Source organism: Dromaius novaehollandiae, chromosome 1 (genome assembly GCF_036370855.1).
Source record: "Dromaius novaehollandiae isolate bDroNov1 chromosome 1, bDroNov1.hap1, whole genome shotgun sequence".
NCBI lineage: Eukaryota > Metazoa > Chordata > Aves > Casuariiformes > Dromaiidae > Dromaius > Dromaius novaehollandiae.
This window is the reverse complement of record NC_088098.1, coordinates 28,013,328-28,024,717: the sequence shown is the minus strand read 5'-3', so window position 1 is coordinate 28,024,717 and position 11,390 is coordinate 28,013,328.

Genomic DNA, 11,390 nt, shown 5'->3' with positions numbered 1-11,390 from the left:
TTATGAAGATGTCTGTACACAAAGGAAGCACTGCAGTTAATTTTAACAGTTTTTAAAGCATGTCAAGTTTTTGATAACACCAGGGAGATGAAAATGAAAATTTCTTGAGCAGAATGCCATATCAGCATGCTTTTTATCTCCAGTGTAGGCCATTGACTAAAATGTCATCAATCTCACATAACATTTATAGTCAGTATGTTGAAGAAATTAAAAACATTCCAGTTTAGAGAAGTTGCATGTGCAGATTACTTAAACACAGGACTTTGAAATGTTACAGTTATGATTTATCTATATGTCTTTTATAGTTTTATTTCTGTTTCTTCCAGGATACTAAATATTGACTCAAAACATCCTGCTATCATAAGCACAAATATTTTGTAGCCTGTAAAAGATCAGTTAATATATTGTAACTTGCTACAAATCAGCAGATTTTGTTCAGATTTCATACTATGCATTTGTTATCAGTTCTTCACTGAAACAGATTTGTAAGGTTATTTTAGCCAGTATTTTCACAGAAGAATGCTATGATGCTATCATACAAGTGATTTTTTTTAATTTCAAAAGTTATCTGCAGCAAAACCCATCAAACTTCTATAGTTTCAGGTGAACTTTTTGTATTTTCTCTCTATGAAGAATTATTGCAGTGTTTGTCGTGTTGCTAAGTCCTCTCATATGCAATAACAATGCAATTGAACCACATTCAGTTATAGTTTCATTTCACCTGCCTTTAGATGTGTAGAGTGCAGATGTGTTTATCTGAACTATTAATCTGAAGCTTCCTTTATAGCTGATGAAAAGAAAGCAGCACTTCTAGGTGTGATTCTTATAGATTTTTTTTAGATATCTAAATAAACTGTCCTCAGTGTCTATTTATGCTCACTAACTATGGAGGCGGTAAAATAAGTAGCTCAGATGTAGACATTTATGTGGTAGACATCGCATTTGTTATCCCTGCTCCGAGTGGGCTTTGGATTAGGTTGAGCTCTTGCAATAGATAGTGCTCAAAAGCAAAGTTACCACAGCATATTGGTACCACAGCATATTGGTACCCCAGACAGCAAGAATGCTTAATGCAACCACAAGTTATCCAGAAGTTTCTGTGTGAACATCAGGCATCTCTGGTCTGAGGTTGGGCTAGATGATTAAAATGAGTCTTTTTGACATTAACATTTGTAAATCTAGAAAGGCCCCTTCTAGAAAATTCTGCAAACTTTCTAGGGTTCCTTGCATTGGGCTGCTGTAGAAAAGGTCCTTTGTGCATCTGCCTCTTTTTCACATATGTGAATCGTTTGGGAAGTTATGCGATCAGTTGTTCTTGTATAATAAGGCCGTGGCGTTTCTCTGACTTATTCATGTTTGCATGGGAGCATGTCTTTTAGGAAAACTTTTTATCTTGGTTTTAAGTGTCAGTGAAGGACAAAGCTCAGGCCACAAGCACATATCCCGTGCTCGCCTTTGCCGAAGCGGAGCATGGCTGCTTTCTGCATCAACTACAAGTCAACTAACAAGCTCAAAAACAAAAAGGGAGAAGGAAGGAGATTGATTATGAAGTTTCTTGTGCCCTCCACTTTGCAGAGTAAATATAGCCTTCTGGTCTCAGGCAATAACTTTAGGCAGCATGGTGCATGTGCTGTTCATGCATTTCTGTCACATAACTTTTTTGCAATAACTTAAACCTCAGCCATACCCTTCCATAACTGACAGAAGTTGTTAGAGGCTGCATTGCTGCCGCTGAAGCCTGCAGTACAGCAACTATAGACCTAAGGCACATAAGGCAGTGCAACACCGAGCACAGAAGGAAATCAAAGGAATATGCTGCTTGAGCTTTTTAATTTCATGCCTGTTTAAAGTAAGTCCTTGATATCTCCATATTTAGATATACAATTAATTTTTAATAAGATCACATAATTATTTTTCTTAGTAGTTAAGAACAGGAACTAATAATAGTTCTAGTGTCTATATGGAAAACATTTATTCCACAGTAACCATAAGCAGACTGTTTCTCTGAGAAAAGAGCTTTTAATCTACAAAACAAAGATAATGTTTACTGAATTAAATTTTTCATCCCTTAACTTTGCTTGTTTCTGAACATATCTGGTAAGTAATACTTACATCTTAGTGTAGTGTTTTTCATAGTATATTTAATTATTATCATCATAACTACAGTCTACTTTTCCACCTTGCAGAGATATAGTATGGAAAAGGAAGAGAATACAAGCCTCAGAGCTTTTTCTGCATGACAACTAAAGCACATGTTACAGTGGTTATAATTTCAGGCTAGAAGAAATGTTAGACAAAGAATCAGGGCCATATACCCCTAAAATGTCAGGCCTTGTGAATTAATGGATATTTTGTAGGTATTGTTAAGATTAGGAGTAACCATAACATCAGTTACTGCTGAAATTTTTCCTTCTTCTGTGAGTAATTATCAATAAATATCTCCAGATATATGCAAATATATATCACAAAGCACAATATTACACTATTTTTCTGTTCATACCATCTTCCATTATCCCTTCACAGAATATGGTACTCTAAAGATATAATTAAAAAAAAAAAGGTGTGAAAATAACTGTCTATGACAGTAAAGGTAATTCAAGTTGATGTAATTCAAGTTAACTATAATTTTCACTATCAGAAAAATCAAAAAGATTTCTTCATCTGAGTATGAAAACAAAATAGGAAATACTTTTCATTATGGAAATCCTACCAATGCAAACATTAAAAGTCGAAATGTAGCTGCTAAACTGATTCTAGGCTATGAAGCAAGCCAGGGAATGAAGTTTGACAGAGCTGTGTTTTCTTAACAATGATCTAGTTGCCACAAACTGGCAAGAATTAGCCATCTCATTTAATTTCAGCCATGTAAGCATTAGGCATATACCCTAAGCTGGTTATCCTAGCTTCCTCTATATTCTGTGAAGAGAGGCTGGCCCTGCCAGAGGGCAATCCATCCAATTCTCATTTAGATACCTGCTTGGGTGTCAATATCCTTGTCTTCTTCCAACCGAACTGTTGATTTGGCTGTCACACGAGAAGAGCATTGCCTATTCTTCCCCACATATGTTTCAACAGAGGGAAGGGCCGGGCACTCAGTGCAATTGATGAAAATGTTTTTCTTGAAATGTTTTGAAAAATAAAAGGTGATTTTTGAACACATGGCACATCCCTTCATCTACACTAGATATAGTCTAAATTCAGCTAACACTGAAGTGCAGGGAACTAGGAGTGAAGTTGCCTACTATGACCACATTTGGGCTGGTGAAAAGGTAAATTAAGTGGATGTGTTATAAAATTGTAGCTTCCCTATTTTCTAGCCCTTGGGGTTCTAGTTTTTAATGTACATAAAATATTCAACTTCTTAAGTCCATTTTCTGTTTTTGAGAAAAAAAGATGACATTGTAAAGTAGCATAAGTTTCTTTCTTTTCAAAATTTCACACTAGTTTGTGTGAATGTTGTGTATCAGGACTGGTAAATTCTCCCTTCCTCCCACTCCAATTCCAAATAGAAAATAGTTTTGAAATTTTCAAAATCCAATTTATCTACTCTTGAAAATAATCCTTAGGCTTTTGAATTACTCAGGCATATTTGAAAACATCAACTTTCCATCTCCCACTTTTCTTATTCTTCCTAGGTTAATCAGGACCCTCCACTTATTGACAAAAAGAAATACACATTCCCAGTATAGCATGTGCAAAATGTGTTCTCTGTGGTATGTGATTCCCATGATTGCAAAGTCCCAGTTGCCACAGTAGTGAGGGATACATATATACTTCAGAAATTTATTTACTGGAAGAAAAGTATTCACATCAGTTCCAGTAGGTACCTAAACAATACATATTTAAGAGGAAATAAGTTAGAATCTTAATTCACCGTTCAATGGAGAACATCTGTGTGTACAACAGATAAATTTAGAGTGCCCAAGTGAGATTCCTAAGTGCTTTGTATTTACCCAGTATGTATCTAGGGCAGAGCAGTAGCTGTTCCAAAAATATGTGTATCAGCAGGCATTGGTTAGTTAAAGTAGCACATTTGCACTAGCACAAAGAACTCACTTGTGTAATAGGAACGATGGATTCCATAGCATGTTAAGTCAGATTTTCCTAGTCTTAAAAATCCTCTAATGAGGAGACATAGGGAGATAGTACTTGTCAGCTTGTGAATTACTTTAGCAGTGTATGTCAGTATACTCTCTGCTTGCTACCAAGAAATCTTTAAGATAACTACATCATGAGGAAATGATAATCACAAATGCATTTTTTTATGTTTATGCTTGATATCCAACTTAAAGGCACCCAGCATTTACAATCTGTCTATAGTTACACAAAACCAAGAGAGCTTAGCACCAGGGAGCCTTCAGGCTTAGACAAATCAAAAGATGAGCCACAACTTTCCAGGATTTATAACAAATTTGAGAAGTGGAAATTAAAGAAGTGTCACCACAACACAACCACGTAGCTCAAAGCTGAGTTTAACGCATGAAGTTATCTCTTTGCACTGTGGCTTTTTCACATTTCCAAAGGGAGGGGTTAATGATCGTGGTGGGGTGGTCTGAGAAGAAAGGGTGAATCATGACATCATATTTTCTTTCCTACTTCTTCTGTGACGAGAGATCTCCCTAGTTTAGGGTATCCTTCCCAGTCTGTTGATACCGTTGCATTAACAAGGTGTGAGAAAGGCAACTGGTCATTCACTCATCTGCAGTTCCTCTCCCTCCCTTCCCTAAATCCTTCTAGCTGCACAGGCCTTCCACTTTGCGCTGGTGCCTCTTTTAAGGCAACCAGCACAAGATTATGAAGAAGTCATTTATTGCTACTGCTACTGCTTTCCGTCTGTTTTTTATCTATTCCATCATCTTTAATTTATTTTATTTTTTTCTGGGAATAGAAGAAATTAGTCTGAAAGAAATGCCCCAGTAAAGCTGGGCTAGAGAGAAGTATTATCCCATAATGGTCCTTAATGTAGTATAGCTTAGTACTAATTGCTCATTACTCAGGAGTCTGGACTCCATTCAGTGCACGAATTAATTTCCATGACTTGTGTGCTCTGAAGGCACAACACTACAGATATTACGTTTCAAAGTTTTTTTTTTTTTCTTACCTCGTTTTGTCTTTTCATGGACTTATAAAAAGGTTCAATAAGTTTAATGAGTTACAAGCAACTGGAAATGATGATTGCAGTTCTTCTGCATTTCCACCTGTTCCAGCTAAAGTTGGTTTTGGAATACTATCCACATGGATCAGAATTCAGGCATTACATTAAGTCCTCATTTTATTCTGCAAAATAAGTGCATTTCAGATGTAGTTGTGTTTGTATAATTACCTTTTCAAGAATATGAATTTTCGGACAATCATAAAAGGAACTTTATTTTGAAGACTTTAACCCCTGTTAAATTTGAATGAAATTGGTCAACAGGTTTAGAAGTTATTAAGAACGTGCTAAGAAGATAATGTGGCAGACCCAGGGAAACTGCAGAAGCCTCCACTCCTTAAACACAGGACAAAAAATTGTCAGCTCCTCGGCTGAAATTGAAACAAATATTGGCTTAATATAAAAAGTAATGCTTGATTTACTATTTCCTTACATTTTGAAGATAAAAGAATGAAAGAAAGAAAATATCCAGGAAAGGGGCTGAAGGATCAGTTGACATTTTGGTGATGATGCTAAGTTATTAAGATAATGAAACCAAAAACTCATTTATGAATTATATAAGGAACTCATGATAATGAGGAACTGGAGAATGAAAATAGCACTTAGAATTCTATGTAAATGAATGTAAAAAATGTAAAAAAACTCCCCAAAGAAATGCTTTTAATTGTATACATACAGTGACAGAGCATGAACTAAATATCTCTATTCAGGAAAAGGAACTAGGAAACATGCTCAGTGCTCAGCAGGGACTAGCAAACCAAAACTGAATCACAAAAAGTGAAGGGAAAGCAGAACAACTACATTTTGCCACTCTAGAAATGGAAGGTGAATCTTGAATACTGTTTGCACTTCTGATTCCCCAGACATGGATGATAAGGACTGTCAAATGGATGGATGGGCTTCAGTGTGAGGAGTGGCTAAGGAGATTACACTTAAACCTCAAAAAAAGACGATTAAGAAAAGAATATGAGAAAAATCTATAGGATCCTCAGGGACATGAAGAAATTAAACAGAGATTTTTAACTACCCCCTCCTAAACCAGAACTATATGAAATTAAGCTGGTTCAAGATAAGACGATATATTTCTTTGTACAAAATATAGCCTTGGAACTCTTTGACATACAACACTTTGGATGCTAAAATTTTACGTGGATGGTAAAAATAGTTGAACAAATTCAGAGAAGAAAAATTATTTAGAGGCTAATAAGCTCAAAAATGCCATCTTTAGGTTAGGATTCCTGATGCAGCTAGAGGCTATATTGGGAAAGTATCGCTACTGTCCTTATATCTGTCCCTGACATCTGCTATTGTCTGCTATCATAGACAGAGTTTATGGCTAGACTGACATTTCTTTCTGATCCAGCAAGATCATTTTTATGTTCTCTTCCTTCATCTTCTTTAAACATTTCTGCAGTAACATGCTGTGTACTTAGCCCTTTTTAGTCTGTTGTCATCTTTAGGGACAACTTTTTTATCCAAAAATGAGCAGTAAAAGCATAAAATTTAAACGAGTCTCTTCCCAGCACCACAAGAACAATTGTAAAGATGACTTTGCTATACACCATAAATATTTATGTATCAGTAATCATATAGATCTCCACCAAGGTGGCCCCAATTCTAGCTGGCAAAAAGAAAAAGTGTATAATTTTGATCTGAAGCTTCTGAAATATATGGATTCAGCTCTTGGTTTCCTAGGGAGCTCAGTCATAGTGCTATTCAAAGAACTGATGGATATTGTATCAGCAAACATTTGGCATGTAACTAGGTATGTACAATAGGAAGCTAATCTCTCTCTGAGTCGCTAATGAGTCAATGAAATTCCTCACCAGGCAGAACCTTAATTTACTTGCTGCTCTTTTATTGCAGCTAACCTATAGGGCAGGTGCACTGCATAGTATGTTCCATTGTCCAGGTCCCGAAATCACCCAGACTGGGAAGACTTCTGGAAAGTGCTGTTACTCCCTGCCCATGTGCCACATTTCCTGCCTTTGGAAACTGGGTGAAGGGAGGGCAGGAGGAGAAGTGTGAGCACTCTGAGCACAAGCTGGCTGTATGTCAGCTGGATGCGCATCCAGCTCACAGCCCTCCCACCTCCCATGTGTGTATGTATGTGTGCACATATGTAGACCAACTCCTTGGAGAAAAATCTCTTTCTAGGTGGTGGGGGCTGTATTAAGTGGCGTTATAGTGGCTGCCCAGCTTAATGAGCTGAGGTAATTAGCCAAAGGGATGTAGTATGATAGTCCTCCTCCTGGAGGCTGATACAAAGCCTACCAAAAACAATGGCCATCAGGCCCAAAGAAAACTGCTTTTTTTTCAAGATTACTGTGTTTTCCAGGCTGATAGTGTGAAGGAAAAGGAGAATGGGGACAACATTCTTCATAGAGCAGAATAAAACATTTCTTACAGCCTATTTTCTTATGTAACTCTTCTCCAAATAGACAACGTGAGCTCAAATGTAAGATTTCATTCACGCTCTATGTAGAATCATCTTATTTCTTTCCTGTGGCATTTTTCCTAAAAGTGGGTGAAGAATAACTCACACAACTCGAGGTGATTTCAGCCCCATAAAAATTAAAGACCAGAAACTTCAGAGCATGGGAGATAATCCTTTGGTAAAGAAAGCAGAAAACAATTCCACCCACAATGTCTTTTTATTTTCAAAGAGCTGTAATTTGTTCATGTATTTTGCAACAGATATAAAATTACTTTTTTGTCCTGTTGACATTTCTATAAGCTCATTTCTGCATATTATTTGTAAACAGAGTCTAATTTTTTATATAAGGAGACCTACAATAAATCTCTCCTTCACTTTTAAAACCTTTTCACTTTCTTGTATTTAGAAAACCAACATTGAGCTCTGACTGAAATCAATGGGAGTTCTACCATTTACTTAGAGGAAAGCAGGATTAGATCCTTATTGATTCAATGTGATTAACATGTATGATACTTCTGGAGTCGGTGCAGGTTCTTCAGACTTGTTTCTGTAGCTGACTGTAGGAACAGAACAACAAAGATCTGCATCTCTTTGCATACCATTCAACAAACAGCTCCCATCAAGCTTTCCTTCTCTGCTGTCAGATCTGAACAGAGCTCTTTTGATATGAGATTACTGATGCTGACATTAGCTGATCACTTATAAAAACAACCTCAACATATCAAATGCACCTTCAAAAAAAGAAAATAGTACATCGCTTCAATTCTGAATTGAAAAGTAACTGTTCTGTTTTATCTGTATGCCAGAAAGTACAAAGCCAACCTGTATTCCCTAGAGGGAATTTGGTGATGTGTATTATTGCCCTGAAGCCTATTTTCACATACAGTACAGTTCTGACTATGAAGTGTTGTACAAAAATATTTAGTTATGCAGTGCCTTAGGGGACTTGCTTTTAATAGATACAGTAGGGAAGGTTCTGTATTTCTCCATAAAAAAGGCACAGTTCCTCTGAGTTTATAAATAGCCATGAGTCTCTTCTATTAAACATATATTTACCATAGAAATATGGATTTCTATGGTTTTATAGTTCTTTTGGGCTTAGATATTTCTGATGCATCCAGCCTCTATATCATTCTCTTTTGCAATTTTTAGTTATATTCCACTGTTATGAAAGTAGCATTGATGCATGCGTATCATTTGGTACAGAATAAAGATATTACTGATTTTTTAAAATTAAAAAGCATCTCTTTGAGTAATTCAGTAATCTTTTGTTTGATTATTCCATGCATTTCTCCCTTAAAATGAAATTATCTTGAACCTGAAAAGGTTCATGACTTCAGGTAAGTACTCCAGATTTTCATCCTTGAATGTACTTAATAGTTCTTCTGAGGCTAAACTGAAGACTGCTCAGGTGTGGTTTCAGAAACCACCTCTGGTGTTTCACCCTTAAAGATCTTAAGCAAATTATTGCAGAAAGGGTTTTAGTACTATTTTGGTATTTAATGAAGTTAAAGAAACACATGAAGATAGAAGCTAATTCAGCTGAAGCCTGGTAAGTGCAGCTTTTTATAGTATCTGGGAAAGTCAGTATGGTCAAGGTGCTCAGTACTATTAGTTATTATTATGGAGCCCAAGTCTCCATTATGTCATTTTTTTCCTATATCAAGTAACTGCTGAAATCAATATAGGTAGGCTTCTTTGAGTGTGATTCAATACAGTCATGTATAGGGGAATGTGGAATCAGATCTAATTCTACCCTGATTTGCAGTCCCACCCTATTCTGCTAGGCTTTTATTTCACATTGATTCTAACCCAATAGGTTTTGCAGATGAAGGAATGACCCCTTTTGGCCTCAGGCTGCCCTGCTTTGGGGCCACAGAGGTGGGAGTCATTGCTAGGCAGAACTCCCAGTATCACTGAATCACCCTGCAGACCTGACAAGAAGTCTGTGAGCAGAGAAAGCTGATTCCTAAATTTTTTTCATTAAAATTGACTCTGATACAGTTATTAACCAAGCTTCTGGGGAGTGTGAACAAGCGGTGTTCTCAGTCTGCTCCAGATATATGCTAACACCCCATGGGCCAGACTGCAATACCCACTTACCACACCGAGAGAACACTTTTTCTGCATGCGCTCTGCATCCACTGGAGCTTACTGTGGAGTAACATGTCAGAGTGTATCACAGCCTGGGTGTAGCACAGCTTGGCCTACATGAGGTCAAGCCTTTTACTGGAATTTAGCTTTTGGGGTAGCTCTATGAATAATGATACATTTCACTGCTGTATTCCTTTAATTTTGTCATTATCCCTTTCCCCCTCTCCTAAGCATGAATGGATAAAACTAAGAAGCTTTACATAGGGTTTGAATAGCTGGTTATAAGCTGAAAAACCCTGCATGCCTGTCTTTTAAGGGTCGATGTATCTGCTACCCTTTTATAGGTATATACCACTTACCTATCTGGAGCATGTATAACTTTGCGTACTACTTTGTTTTGCTTTTGACTTCTTTCCTTGGACTGTCTTCTGTCAGACAGCACTATGTAATTTCCAGTTTCCAGTTTTACTTTTGAGGTTTCTCAGGCTCACATTGTATATTTTCTTTTGATGTAAGGAATAAAAATAGGATGTTAGTGGAATATTGTTTTAGGTTTATTAATATGTATGATGCTTTTTCTTACCTATCTTTTCCATTCCTTGAAATTTACTTTTGCAGTTATTTTTTGGCAGGCAATAGAAAGGGATGGCATGGTTACCAAATCTTTAGAGCAGGAAGAAAGAATAGGAGAGAATGTTAATGTGGAAAATTCAAGTGTAGGGTCATGATATCTGAAAGAGCAAAAAGAAATAATATAGGGACATCTATTAAATGTCTGTTGATCCTTACTAGTGCTATTGGAATAAAATGTGAAACATGTAAGGGAATCTGAGAAACTAAACAATGAAAGATGGTACTAAACAGCTGTTAGGGGAAAATGGTTTGTAATTTTGAGATTGGAAAAGGCTTCAGAATGCAGCATTATGAAATGGAGAACATAATATGAGAACATAATATGAGAGATGCAGCTTTTCTCCTCCGAGAAAATAAAGATTAAGGAACTGACATAGGTAAGATCAGGGAAGTGCAGTAAATCTGTCTCATCAATAGAAGGATTACGAGACTAACAGGTAGACTTCATTTCCCATGACAGGGGATAGAACACAATATGAAATAACATATTCTGAGCTGAGGAAGATGTATTAGCAGGACAGCAAAATTTAGACTATGATCTTAACCTTACTTGTCATGATTAAAAAAGCCTTGAAAACACTTTATTCTATAACAAAATGATGGATGTAAAGCAGGAAACAAAGCCTGAAAATAATGTGCTAGGATTACATACACCGAGACGGAACCATTAGATGAACAGAGCAAAATATTACACAATCTGTACTGGCTTTACAGGTTAAAGCATAGACTGATTAATCTCCACTCATGCCAAATAAATAAACCTCAGTGCTTTTGGGAATCAAGCACAGTATGGCTGCATTCCTAAATCAAAAAGTAAAAATCAGTAAAGACTAGTTTCAGAAAATTCGAGGCATGGGAAAAAATTAATAGTCTGAAGTGTCCTGTCAACAACCATGATGAAAAACTGAAGCAATTCAAGTCAATGAACATTTGTTAATGTTATGCTTCTACTAGAAATATTAAAATCAAGCACTGTATCTCTAACCACATTGCTAAGTACTCTTCTGCATTTAATCTAGCTGTATTAAGAAAGGTTGGTCTGGATCATAGTCGAAAACACTGTTGATGTAAGAC